The sequence below is a fragment of the Nannospalax galili genome, unplaced genomic scaffold (assembly GCF_000622305.1).
Source record: "Nannospalax galili isolate Female #2095 unplaced genomic scaffold, S.galili_v1.0 scaffold423, whole genome shotgun sequence".
Lineage (NCBI taxonomy): Eukaryota > Metazoa > Chordata > Mammalia > Rodentia > Spalacidae > Nannospalax > Nannospalax galili.
Genome location: NW_008350949.1, coordinates 1 through 13,206, shown reverse-complemented (window position 1 = coordinate 13,206; position 13,206 = coordinate 1).

The following is a 13,206-nucleotide window of genomic DNA, read 5'->3' as shown; positions in this document are numbered from 1 at the left end:
TGCAAACAAGGACCCACTGTTCCTTGCCCTTACCAACCTATAATAATAGAGATATTAAAAACAGGCTTGAGCATAGGTGTGAAGTCTTATGGAATAACCATGCAACAGACCTGAGACAACAGCCCAACTGCCAGAGCCACAGGAAATGCCTTGTGATATATACTCCTGTTGGCAGACTGTGAGACCAATGCCTAGAACTTGCCACTCCCTAAAACCCTTTATTACCCCTGATGGGACGACCCCGCTCCATTGGCTTTTATTGAATTCTTAGCCCCTTAAGAGGCCTTTGCACGGGCCAAAGCTTAATACACTGCCTTTCCCTCTGGCAGACCATACCAAGGGACTCACCCTTTGATGGCTGGTAGTCAATGACGGGTAAGATCCCAAAAGATGGGACAACCTAAGAAAGCACAGTCCATAATGGAGGGTGACCCTTGAGGTGGGGACAACAATGCCAAGGCAAAGTACCTCGATTCCCACTGGTTGACATGGAGTTGTCCCAGCCTGCTCTCAAGAACACTCGCCATCTTGAAGGGTGGGGCCCACAATAAGTGATCAATCCCTTGCCTCCCAAGGCATTGTACCTTGCCTTGATGCACAACAGAAAAATCTGCCACATGCAGCCCCTGTACTGATGTCAGTATGCTATATATTCTGATCTCTGCCTCACTCTTAAAAATGAAAAAATAGGGGGAGATGTTGTGGAAAATCTTGTGACTGATTTTACCTTTTTCCTTACATACCTATCATGCTGCAATGCAGTGCTTCCTGTTTCTTATCAGAGAGAAAGCTATGTAAGTCACATGGTTTCCAGGAATCCAAAACTTACAGAAACTGAAACTTATTATGCTAATAGGGCATCTGGCCTGCTAGATTGTAATAGGATACTAGTCTGCCATGCTGAAAAGGGATCCCATATGCTGTGTTATTATTGGACTATTACCCCTATATAAGCCCATACTTTCCTGCAATAAAGCAGATCTGTGTCACTGAACCTGGTCTCCTGCGTCTGAATGCAGCGACGCTGGTACAGACTCCTCACCAGTCCTGGGGTCCAGAACGGATGACTGATTGGAGGAACTGAGAGAGCAGGAGAGCGACCATAGCCGGAGGAGAGCAGCCACAGCCGGCGAACACAGCTGGTGCCCAAACGTGGGGCTGGGACCCCCCTCTGCACAAAGCTCTATCACTCTGAGCTGTAACACCTTGGGCCCCTGATGCCCCCTTCCTCGGTGCTCTTCCCATGGTTGCTCGCCGCTTTCGTTTTGTTCTGCTTTTTCTTCTGGCTTGCAATCTTCGGTTGGGTGTGCCGCTCCTGTCTTTGCTGATCGTCTCCTTGAACGGTTTCTGAGTCCCTTTGGGTACGTCTTGCAGGGTGAGTGACCTCCAGTATGGGGAATAGTCATCCAGCTGCTGCCGGCCCCTGTGCTGCTGCACTGGTTCCTCTCCTCAGGAGTAGGCGTATTAGGGTAACAGAGAAGGATGTAACTAAGGTTAAGCTCTTGCCCCCTGGTTTACAGATTCTTGTTGCTGGGATCCCAAACAACGGGCTTGCATTTTGTTCTTGGCCTGGCATAGAGAAGTCAGGGAGGGATGCCCACAGTCTGGGCTGTGCTACCCCATTGTGACAGCCATTCTGGCCTCCCTTCAGGGGGTTCCTCCCAAAGCCCCTGAACAGGACAATCTCCTATTAAAGGAAATAGATGAGCAAATACAACGCAGGACGCTGGGGACAGCCTGTCCCAGGCATTTCCAGTTAAAACAAAACTAACGGATTCTTGTTCTGATGAAACAATGACTGCTAATGATGATATAAAAAATGAGGAATTGGGGTTTGAGAGCTCCCTTGATGAAAAACAGGAAGTTAAGACCGCCTCTGATCTACCATTACGGGGCAGTGGCTACCCTCCGCCATCTTATACTGGCTTTAAGGAAGTTTCCCCCCAGTCTATCTACCCCTCCCTCCCAGAGGAGGACTGGAAACCCCTCCCACCTAGGCCCCTCTTCTATGATACAATGGGAGATTTTCCACAGTTCTTCCAAATTACTGTCAATCAGGGACAACAGAACCCCAATGTCTGGAATCCCTATTCTCATGATACCTTAAGGAAGCTGCGTAAGGCAGCAGTTGAGGATGGCATTCACTTCCCATGGTTTGGTCAGTTATTAGATACAATCAGTCATTCAGCCAGTACCCCCTATGATTGGCAGAATATCGCCCGTGCCTGCTTACCGGGAGGCAATTTCATTTTATAAAAAGTTGCTTACCAAGATGAATGTAAACAACAGGCAGAGCGCAATAGAAATGCCAATGTCCAAAACATTGGATTTAATGCTCTAGTAGGATGCGGCAATTTTGAGACCCCCCTCCCCCAAGCTCAGGCACAGGGACCTCCCCGCTGCTTTCAACAAGTATGGCTTTGCGCGCTTCGTGCTTTTCGAAGTATGCTGACTCGCGGTGATACCAAATAAACCAAACTGATACAAAAACCAGGTGAGTCTTTCTCTGATTTTGTTGAGAGATGCCAACAAAGTATAAATAGAAAGATCAGTCATCAGGGAGCTGCCGATGCCTTGCTCAAGGATCTTGTATATGAAGGCTGCTCTACAGAGTGTTGCCTTGCCGTAAGACCTGTTACACACAAGGATGTCTCTGAATGGATTCTGGCCTGCCAAGATGTGGAGACCACTCGGGCCCATGCCATGGCCCTTGCTGAGGCACTGGCTGCTCATCAGCCACAGGTCAAGATGGACAAAGGCAAATGTTGGGCCTCCAGGGGGCAGGGCCATTGGTCATGTACCTGTCCTAATAAGATTGTGAAAGAGGCCAAAAGGAGCCAGGTTCCCCCTTCAAAATGCCCGAGATGCCACAAAGGCTTCCATTGGGCAAGAGAATGCAGGTGTAAGGTAGATGCATATGGTAAACCCATATAAAAGGTGCCTTTAAACAGGCAATGGGGTGCCTCTCAGTCCTGCCCCAAAGAGAGGAAGTAAGGGCATACATCCCCCACATCCAATGGATGATACCTATTGATTTGCATAAGCCTAGGATGCAACTTTTCCTAGATGGCCGTAAGTTTAAAGGCCTAATTGATACAGGGGCTGATATTACTGTAATCAAACAAGAGGAAGCATTGTCTCATCGGCACTGCAAACCTGGACTCCCTATACAAGGAGTTGGGGGTTTACAGAACACCCAACAGGTCCAACATCCAGTAATCTGGACTGATCTGAACGGCAACACAGGAGTTGTTACCCCACTCTTAGCTTAGCCACGGGGCTTCCTCATAATTTGTCGGGGAGAGATATCCTTCATGACATGAAGCTGTTTTAACTACAGATGACAAAGCCTTTTATGACGACTGCATTGTAGACCAGCAGTTAGGTAATGCCCCCCACTCTCACCCCCAATTATAACGGCCACTGCTCCGCTGCCCAAGCCGACCCCCATCAAACTAACATGGGACACTAAAGCTCCCATATGGGTGCAGCAGTGGCCTCTCCCTTTACATAAATTAACTCACTTGATCTCTTTGGTCCAGGAACAGTTATCCTTGGGTCATATCGAGCCCTCCCTTAGTCCTCATAATTCTCCCATTTTGGTAATACAAAAGAAATCGGGAAAATGGAGACTTTTACATGATTTAAGGGCTATTAATGAGCATATGAAGCTTTTAGGGACCCTTCAACCAGGACTGCCTCACCCTCCTGCTATTCCCAAAGAATGCGCAATTATTATAATAGATACTAAGGACGGTTTCTTCTCTATTCCTCTTCATGATGATGATAAGTCCTATTTTGCCTTCTCTATACCTGCCACAAAGCATAACCTTCCAGTTCAACGCTGTCAATGGAAGGTTTTGCCTCAGGGCATGAAAAACAGTCCTACTATCTGCCAATATTATGTGGCCCATGCCTGCAGACCTTTGCTGACTGAGATTTATATTTTACATTACATGGATGACATTCTTATCGCCCATAAGGATCCTAAGATCTTACAAGGAGCTTTTCAAAAACTCAAAACAAACCTCCAGGCATTGGGTTTTACTATTGCAGAAGATAAAATACAGTTACATGCCCCTTATACCTTTTGGGGCCACTCTGTTCAAGATGTCATCCAGCCCATAGCTCCTGTTCTTATCTTACGAGATGAGATTATACTTTCAGAGGTGCAGACCCTCTGTGGGATACAGAGCTTCTTACCCATGTCCACAGAAGAGCTTACACCACTCTTTGTCCTCTTGTGGGGTACTGATAAGGTCTCCACTCCCTGTGCGGTCTCTCCGGAGGCACAATGTGTTGTCACAACAATCAATTCTCACCTGTCCCAAGCATTTGCAATAGGATACAGCCAAAGTTGCCCATCCAAGCACTAGTTATTCCTACTAAAAACACCCCTTTGGGAGTGCTCTGGCAGACCCAGGGCCCCTGATATGGGTCCACTCTTCATGGAGTCAACTTCACAAGGTCACCCCAGCTATTGAGGCATGGGCTATGTTAGCCCTTAAACTTGTCCACACCTCCCGCCTTCTGTATGGCCGCGAACCCAAATCGGTTCTTCCCCTTCCAGTTCACATGTTCCAGTCATTGTTCCTTGATAACCCTGGCTTCCAAATTCTCCTACTAGTCTATCAGGGGAAATATGACAATCATTATCCTAAACATAAACTCCTTCAAGGAATAAGACAGCTTCCCCATCCCTATTTCCCCAGGCATTCCCAAAGTGTAACCCTTTTCCTAAGGCTCCCCTAATCTTTACTGATTCTAGTAAACACAAAATTGGTTCTGTAATTTACCAGGAAGGACAACTCTCCTCACATAAGGTTTTCCCTTTCCAGGGATCTGTACAGCTCAGAAAGATCTCAGCCATGTTACAGGTCTTTTAGGATCTCCCTACAACTCCCTGTAATATTTTTTCTGACAGTGTATGTAGTTCAGACCAGCTTTCTGGCCCTGCCAGAGTCCCCTTGATTTGTTGCTCTCCTCATTACAATTATTACTTGAGCAGCACTCTGCCCCTTGGTATATTCAACACCTGTGGTCTCATACCAATCTCCTCGGGCTTCTGGCAGAGGGCAATGCCGCCATTGACAAACTGGTCCTGAGCGCCACCCTAGACTCCACCCTAATTCAACACGCTAGAGACTTACACGCCCGCTTCCACCTTTCTCCCCAAGCTATACATAGGCTCCTCCCTTCCTTGCCGATTCAGAGCTGTAAACATTTGGTCTGTGCATGCGCTTCTTGTGCTCCTCTTCTACCTCTGGGACCATTACAACCTGCCAGAACTCTCCCTAGAGGCCTTGGCCCCAACAAGATATGGCAAATGGACATCACTCATTTTTCTCCTTTTGGCAAGCTCAAGTATATCCATCATATTATTGACACTTATTCCAACATCCATTTTGCATTGGCCTGCTCTGGTGAGACGGCTTCTCATGCCATGATCCTTATGGGAGTTCCTTGGCAAATAAAAACAGATTCAGACCTTCAGCACCGGATTGGGACTACTGAGACATCCAGCCTTGTGGACTGAGCGACTATGGATTCTCAGCCTCTCCCGTGTGATGCAGCCATTGTTGGACTACTCGGACTCTATCCTGTGAGCTAAGCTGATAAATCTCTATACATATTCATTCTACCAGTTCTGTTTCTTTGGAGAACCCTGACTAATACAGACCCCAATTTTGTTATACAACGAGCTCTATTTGTATTAAATTTTCTAAAATTTGACTCCAATGGCCTCCCACCAGCAATAAAGCATTGGGGGGCATTCACTCAGCCCACTCCTATCCCCATGGTGAGATGGAAGGATCCTCTCACAAGTGAATGGAAAGATCCACACCTATTATTAACACAAGGGCGAGGCTATGCTTGTGGCTTTCCAGGTAATGTTCCAGCCCCCATCTGGATCCCAGCCCAGAACTTCAGAATTGCCTGCGACAGAAAACCTCCCTCCACAACCACTGACCCCGGAGATGGCAGCCCTGACCCTGGAGGAAGCAGTGCACCTCTCAACCACCGAGAGACCGATCCAATGTCACAGACCACGAAAGCGACAGTCTCCAACTGCACACCAAGCAACTGGCTCCCATAGCACACCCAGTAACCTGGGGCGACCTTAAACATCTCACTTCACAAGCAGAGACTATAGCCAATCAAAACCATCAAACCAGAGGGAACCCCTTTCTATGTTCCTTATTATGTATGCCATCATTACTGCTAACTCCTGATTTTTGGACCCTGCATTGTTAAGAGTCTTGATAATTTTGTTAAAACTTGTATTTCTCTGGTTCAGTTAGCTGTTGCCCCACCTCCAAACCTTGCCAGGTATGTCTCTGCAAACAAGGACCCTCTGTTCCTTGCCCTTACCAACCTATAATAATAGAGATATGAAAAATAGGCTTGAGCATAGGTGTAAAGTCTTATGGAACAACCAAGCAACGGACCTGAGACAACAGCCCGACTGCCGGAGCCACAGGAAATGCCTTGCAATATATACGCCTGTTGGCAGACAATGCCTAGAAGTTGCCACTCCCTAATCCCCATCGTTACCCAAGATGGGACGACCCTGCTCCATAGGCTTTTATTAAATTCTTAGCCCCTTAAGAGGCCTTTGCATGGGCCAAAGCTTGATACACTGCCTCTCCCTCTGCCGGACCATACCAAGGGATTCACCCTTTGAGGGCTGGTAGTCAATGATGGGTAAGATCCCAAAAGATGGGCCAACCTAAGACAGGCACAGTCCATAATGCTGGGTGACCCCTGAGGTGGGAACAACAATGCTGAGGCAAAGAACCTCGACTCCCGCTGGTTGGCATGGAGTTGGCCCATCCTGCTCTCGAGAGAACTCGCCATCTTGAAGGATGGGGCCCACAATAAGGGATCAATCCCTTGCCTGCCAAGCCATTCTACCTTGCCTTGATGCACAACAAAAAATCCACCACAGCTCTCCCCATCATCAAGGTAGAGGTGACTGAGCCCTCTAGTGACATGACAGGTTTCTAAGCAGAAGCCCTCCACCCTGGCTATTGTGCCCTGAATTTTTTGTTCACTTTTGTCCTAATTAGCAGTCTGCAGTGAGGATTAAGGGACATGTCCCTTTGAGGTTGAACATCTGGATGACTGACTGTAATAGACATGCATTATTTTTCAACTTCTATGGATAGCTGGTTTCTTAACCTTAATCACAGCAAAAGGAAGAAATGCCTCAATTCTTTGCTAGTAGCAGAATTAGTTCTCTTGAAAGATTTGTCTGCAATTAACAAAGGAAGGACTGAGTGGGAGGGGTTCGTTGGTGGGAAAGCACAACTCCCTCCTCAAAAGGGATAAGAGATGGTTTATTCTGGAGCCAAATATGAATGACCATGAGATTCAGGTTACCCCAAATTCCATGTACCAGCGTGTTAACAGTTTCATGAAGTTTTTATAGTCACAGAACAAAGGAAAGCCATAAATCAAGATACTTCAAATACATTGGTGGAAACGTAAGTGGTTACAGCAAAAGAGAAAGCTCAGCTCTACCACTCAGATGCTATCTGGTGACACTCGGCCTTTTGGTTGGTGGAAGCTGATGTTTTGTTAATACATTCCAAAAGATTTTATCTGTTAGTCACAGAGGCAGCAAGGAATGGCTATGTAGGGGGCTAAAGATAGCCCAAGATAAATTGTGATTAGTCTCTGGATCTGCAGCATTCCAGTCTGTGTGCAGTCCAGTCACCAGTGTAGCCAGGTGGTTTTCTAGAATCTTTATGGTCATGCTTCCTGGTCTCTGACATGGTCAGGTAACAGATCAAGTAACCTTGAAATCAGAGTGAACAGACTCCTCTGAAGTCAAGGTGTGTGGAGAGTCCCACTGAGGCCTTGACTGGGGCCAGGTGATCAATTGAAATCAAGACAAGCCCTGCACTCAGATTATATCAGCCTTGTTTGTTAAGGTGTCTAGGTTGTTTGGTGTTCAAGTTGTGTCCCTGGTACCATTAAAACCATGGTGTGGTCTTGGCTCCCTTGAGGTGAGGATTTGGCCTGGGCACAAATGAAGATAAGACGTGGCCCACAAAACCTTCAAGTCAGGTGGGCCTAGGCTAGTTAGTGGACAGGGGGTCAGGCAATCCTTGATGCCAAGAGAGGACTTTGGTCATCATGAGATCAATGTCTGCATATGTTGTGTTGAGAGTTAGGTTGAACCCAGGTTCCATGTCAGTGTACTGGGCCTCTAATAGGTCAAAGTGGAGTTGAGGTTTCTTTAGGCAGTTGGCATCAGTCCTTTGAGTATCAGCTATGGCCCACTCTGAGTGCACCCTAGTCACCCAGATGCTGTCAGGTAGTTTCCTACAATGTTTAAGGTCATTATTGTGGCTTGGACTCTGATGTGGTCAGCTTATGGACCAAATAAACTTGTAATCAAGAGTAGGCAGACTCTTCAATGGTCAAGGAATGTCTAGAGGCCCATGGTTTTGGTCAGGCCCTCAGCTGACATCAGGATAAGTCCTGGGCTTAGATTATGTTAGGAGGATGCAACCTGCACACCCTTGATGTTAAGTTGTACCCAGATTGTTTGATGTTTAGGGTGTGTGCCAGGCACCACCGAAGCCATGATAGGGTTTGGCTCCCTCAGGAGCACAGGCTTTTGTTCATCAAGGAATAGACAGTTAACCTTAAATGTCAGGATAGGGCCTATGGTTTGATGACTGTACCTAAAAACCCTTGATAGTTAAGTGGGTTCAAGCTTCTTAGTTGGCACAGTTTTTACTGAGTCACCATTGAGGCCATTGTGTGGTTCATGATCAGTTGGGGTCAAAATAAGTCCTGGGCTCAGATCATGTCAGGGTACCCAAATATCCTCAAGTTAAGGTCTGCCCCATTTGTTTGGTGGTCAAGGTGTGGTCTCGACTTCATCAAAGCCATGATGTGATCATGGCGCTCTTGATGTGAGGATGTGGCCTGGGCCCAGACAGAGCCAGAACTCAGCTCACCCACTCTTTAATTTCAGGTGATCCCAGGCTACGTGGTTGTGATAGACTGGTCAGGGATACCTTGATGTTACTGTATGGTCTGGGCTCTCATATGGTGTGGTTGAGGCCTGACGCTGTTGAGGTCAGGGATTGGCTTGGGCTCCAGTCACAGTGTATGCTCCATCTTCTCTTGAGATCAGTTTAGCCTTGGCACCTTTGGACTCTGTTTATGTCAGCTCTCTGCCCAGGCTCCACTCAGTCCAGCCTGTAGCCCAGGCTTTGTTGAAGTCTGGGCTCTGTTGAGTTGATGATGCCTAGGCACTGTTGAGGGCCATGGATCAGCTTGAACTCTAGTCAGTTCAGCGTGTGGTCCAGGCTTCGTTGAGGTTAGAGTTAGGTCTGGATTTTGTTCCGTTTGGGGTTTACCTTGGGCTCTGTTGAGGTCAGGGTAAACCCCAGGCTTGTTTCAGTTCAGATGCTGCCTGGAGTCTGTTGATCAGGATGAGATCTGGGCACTCTAGCTCAGGGTTTGGCCTAGGTTCCTTTCTTTTCAGTGTATACTCCAGGCTCTGTAATCAGAGGTTAGCCCTGGCTGCTTTCTGTTCATGGTTCAGCTCAGGCTACTTTCAAGTAAGGGTTCAACCCAGCTTCTTTTCTGTTTAGGATTGGATATGAGCTTGTGAGACTAAGGTCCTGCTCCTCTGTGTCCCATCCTCAGTCAAATTTCTTCCTGGATGACTGAGTGAACACATGAAGAAATGCTCATATTGTCCCACATGTGGTGGGTGGCTTCATTAGTACTAATCTGAGCCCAGGATTACCCTGTCTCAAAAAAAAAAAAAAAAAAAAAAAAAAGTGGAGAGTAGAGGAACATACCTGATGTATTAGTTAGGGTTCTCTAAAGAAACAGAACGGGTAGAATGGATTTATCAGATTAGCTCACAGGGGGCTGCCATCAGAAGGTAACACCCACATTTAGGGTGTGTCTTCCATCTTCAGATGATCCAATCAAGAAGATCTCTCTCTCATTTCAGTTAATCCCAGATCCAGTCAATGTCTCCTACATTTCAAACTCACTGATATTTGAGACCCTCTGAACCCAGCAGTTTCCATCAGTTCTCTTTGTCTTTTGTTCAGCCCTGGCTGCCATTGCATCACAGAACAGCCCTGGCTTTTGTTTGCTCCTCTCTGGAGGGCCCAGGCTTCTTTGCCCTTTCTGGGGTTTTCAGCCTAGGCCCTATCCCATCAGGGATGCTCAACCCAGGCCCTCTGTCCTTGTCCACACTCCAGGGAATGTGCCTGGGCTGCTGGCTGCTCTTTGACCTCTCTTCCTCCATCCCTCCCTCCCTCCTTCCTTCCCTCCCTCCCTCCGCGACTACCTCCCTTCCACCCTCCCTCCCTGCCTCCCTCCCTGCAGTGTGGTACTGTTGAAGGTGATAGAAACTTTAAGAGATGGGCTACGGGGAGACTTTCAGGTCTCTGGGACCCTGTTCTTGAAGGGAGAGAGAAATCCTTATCTCTCCCTTTGTTCTCTTTGTTCCTCTTTTCTTGTCTTTTCCTGGCCCACTGTGAGGTGAACAGTTTTGTTCCAACACATGCTCTGCCATGATGTGCCATCTTGCAACACGGCCAACTGCCCATGAGCTGAAACCTCCAACACTGAGACCAAATTCCCTTTTTTCTTTATGAACTGCCCTCCCTCCCTCCTTCCTTCCCTCCCTCTCTCCCTCCCTCCCTCCCGCCTCGGTCATGTCTCCCAAGGTGGTTTTGGGTACCACCACGACACCGGGGTGTCGTGTTTTCAGAACGTTTTTTTCAGAACGGGCGGCACTAGGTGGCTGGAGCTGGGGGCCGTCGTCTGGTTGCGGAGAGAGCCCTGACTCCTCCATGGTGAGGGCCAAGGGTGGCCGCAGGGAGTGCGGGGCCAGGGAGGTCAATACGGGGCCTGGGGGGCGATCAACTCTGGGTGCGGCCCACACACCCGAGGATGGTAAGCTGTAACCAGGCTGTCTGTCCTTCCGTGTTGGGCCCGGACACCAACAAGGGCCGTGGTGTGAACGTGGCTGCCTGGGTCTAAGGAACAGGCTGGGCTCGGGTGAAAACAGGGTGCGGCCCACACACCCTGCAGGTTCCCACCCTGCCAGGCTCCTCGACCCTCTGGGAGAGGGTGCATCTCAGTGTCCTGCAGGGTCGCGCCTTGGGGCCCCACAGGATGGCATGGGGGCGGTGAGGGAGGGAGGCCTTGTTCTTGGGTGGAAATCAGGCCATAGGGCATGTCCCTGGGTGTCCCCCGTCCCCTTGCGAGGGCCGTGTCCATCAGATGTCAAGGGGTGTTTTGGTCCATGCCGGGAGGCCTTTGGGGCACCAGCCTTTCAAGCCTCGCCTTCGCCCTGACCCGGCTGTGGTCTGACTGTTGCGTTTGGAGGCCCGGGCTGGGGCTGGGGGATGTTGTCCGGTGGTGGAGTCAGCCGGGGGACTCCTCCCTGGTGAAGGCCAGGGCTGGCTGCCGGGAGGCGGGGACTAGGGAAGTCAAGACAGTGCCAGGGTGGTGATCAAGCCTGGGCCCTTGATCTACTGATGGGGAGCCCAGGCTCTGTTCCATGGGTTGGGGTGTCTGGAGGCTGGTTCCAGATGTAGCGTGTCTTCCTCGGTGGCCATAGGTCACCCTGGGGCCTGGGAAGTCAGGATAGGCCCTGGAATTGAATCACATCAGAGTGTGACTCACACATGGGTGGTAGTCTATAGCCAGGCTGTCTCTCCTTCCGTATTCAACCTAAACAGCAACAAGTGCCATGGTATTAGTTTGCTTTCCTGGGACTAAGGAACCAGCCTGGCCTCAGGAGAAAACAGTGTGCAGCCCACACACTAGGGTATTAAGCTCCATACAGGCTGTCTGTCCTTTCTATTAGCCTGTGGCTGGCCGCCAAAGAGGCCCTTGGTGTAATGAATCCTGGTGCCCTGCATCAGGACCTAACCTGGCCTGGGGTCCAGGCTTGGAGAGGCCCCCACACTCTCTTCTTTGGTCCATATCTGTAGGATTATATTGAAGACTTGACCTTCAACGCTGTCTCTTCACCATTATTAAACCCTGACCTTGTGTTGTTACATGGTCTGTAGCTCAGTTCTTACTACTGTATGCCAGAATACTTGATTGATCATCAATATGCCATTAAGGGAGATGGATGACATTATGTTTATATTGAAAGAGAGAGAGAAAGATAGGTAGGTAGGTAGAGGGATTAGAGATAGATAGATAGATAGATAGATAGATAGATAGATAGATAGATAGATAGATAGATAGATAGATAGATGGGTAAATAGATTATTATATAGAAAGCTGAATACTTAGGTAGGTACAGAATAGATGGATGGGTATATAATGGATATTAGATAGATGAATGGATAGCAGATGATGGATAGATATATAGATATCTAATGGTCAGTGAGGCATTTAGTCCAAGAATATGGGGTACAGCCAAATCCTAACCACCACCCAAATGTCCCTGCCCAGCCCAGGGGTCCCTCTGATGCCCTCTGCCCAAGGCCTTTAATGAAAGGTAACCATAGCAGTTACCCTTCTATGTAGTCACAGAACTCTGACCTCACTGTAATCAGGCCCCGAAAAGGTTGTCCAGGCCCTCAGGTTCCTCCACTCCTAGTGGATTCTTGCTCCCAGCAGACCTGGTCATCAGAGCTGCTTTAGGGGAGTGGGCAGAGGCTTGTTTCAGAGACACTCACCTGGGAACCACCTCATGTCCAGTCCTCTTTCTCCTAGGAGGGACCTTCATCCCTGGGAGGAGGAGCATAGAAGCTGATGCTCCTACCTTATCTGAAGTGTCCCAGGCTCAAACACTGCATATCATTGCCTCTGCTTGTTTTTCCATCAGGGATTTCTCATCACTATGCTTATAGGGGCCCACGTCCTGCTCCTGGGGTTAAGCATGAAAGAGATTGAAGACTGACTTCCTGCCTGTCCCCACACCACCATTAAACCCCACAGTTGAGTGTGATGTGGCTCTGTAGAACTATGCTTGGCTAGCATTGTAGAATGCTGGGTTTCATCACCAAGATTTCAAAAATGGAGACAGAGTGAAAGATGGTTATGTAGATAAATAGATAGGTAGATAGAAAGATAGATAATGAGTAGGTAGCAGATGATATAGATTGATGATGGTTATGTAGAGAGATATTAGGTAAATAGATGTAGATGATAGATTAGATGGATGATGGATGGATGGATGGATGGATGGAT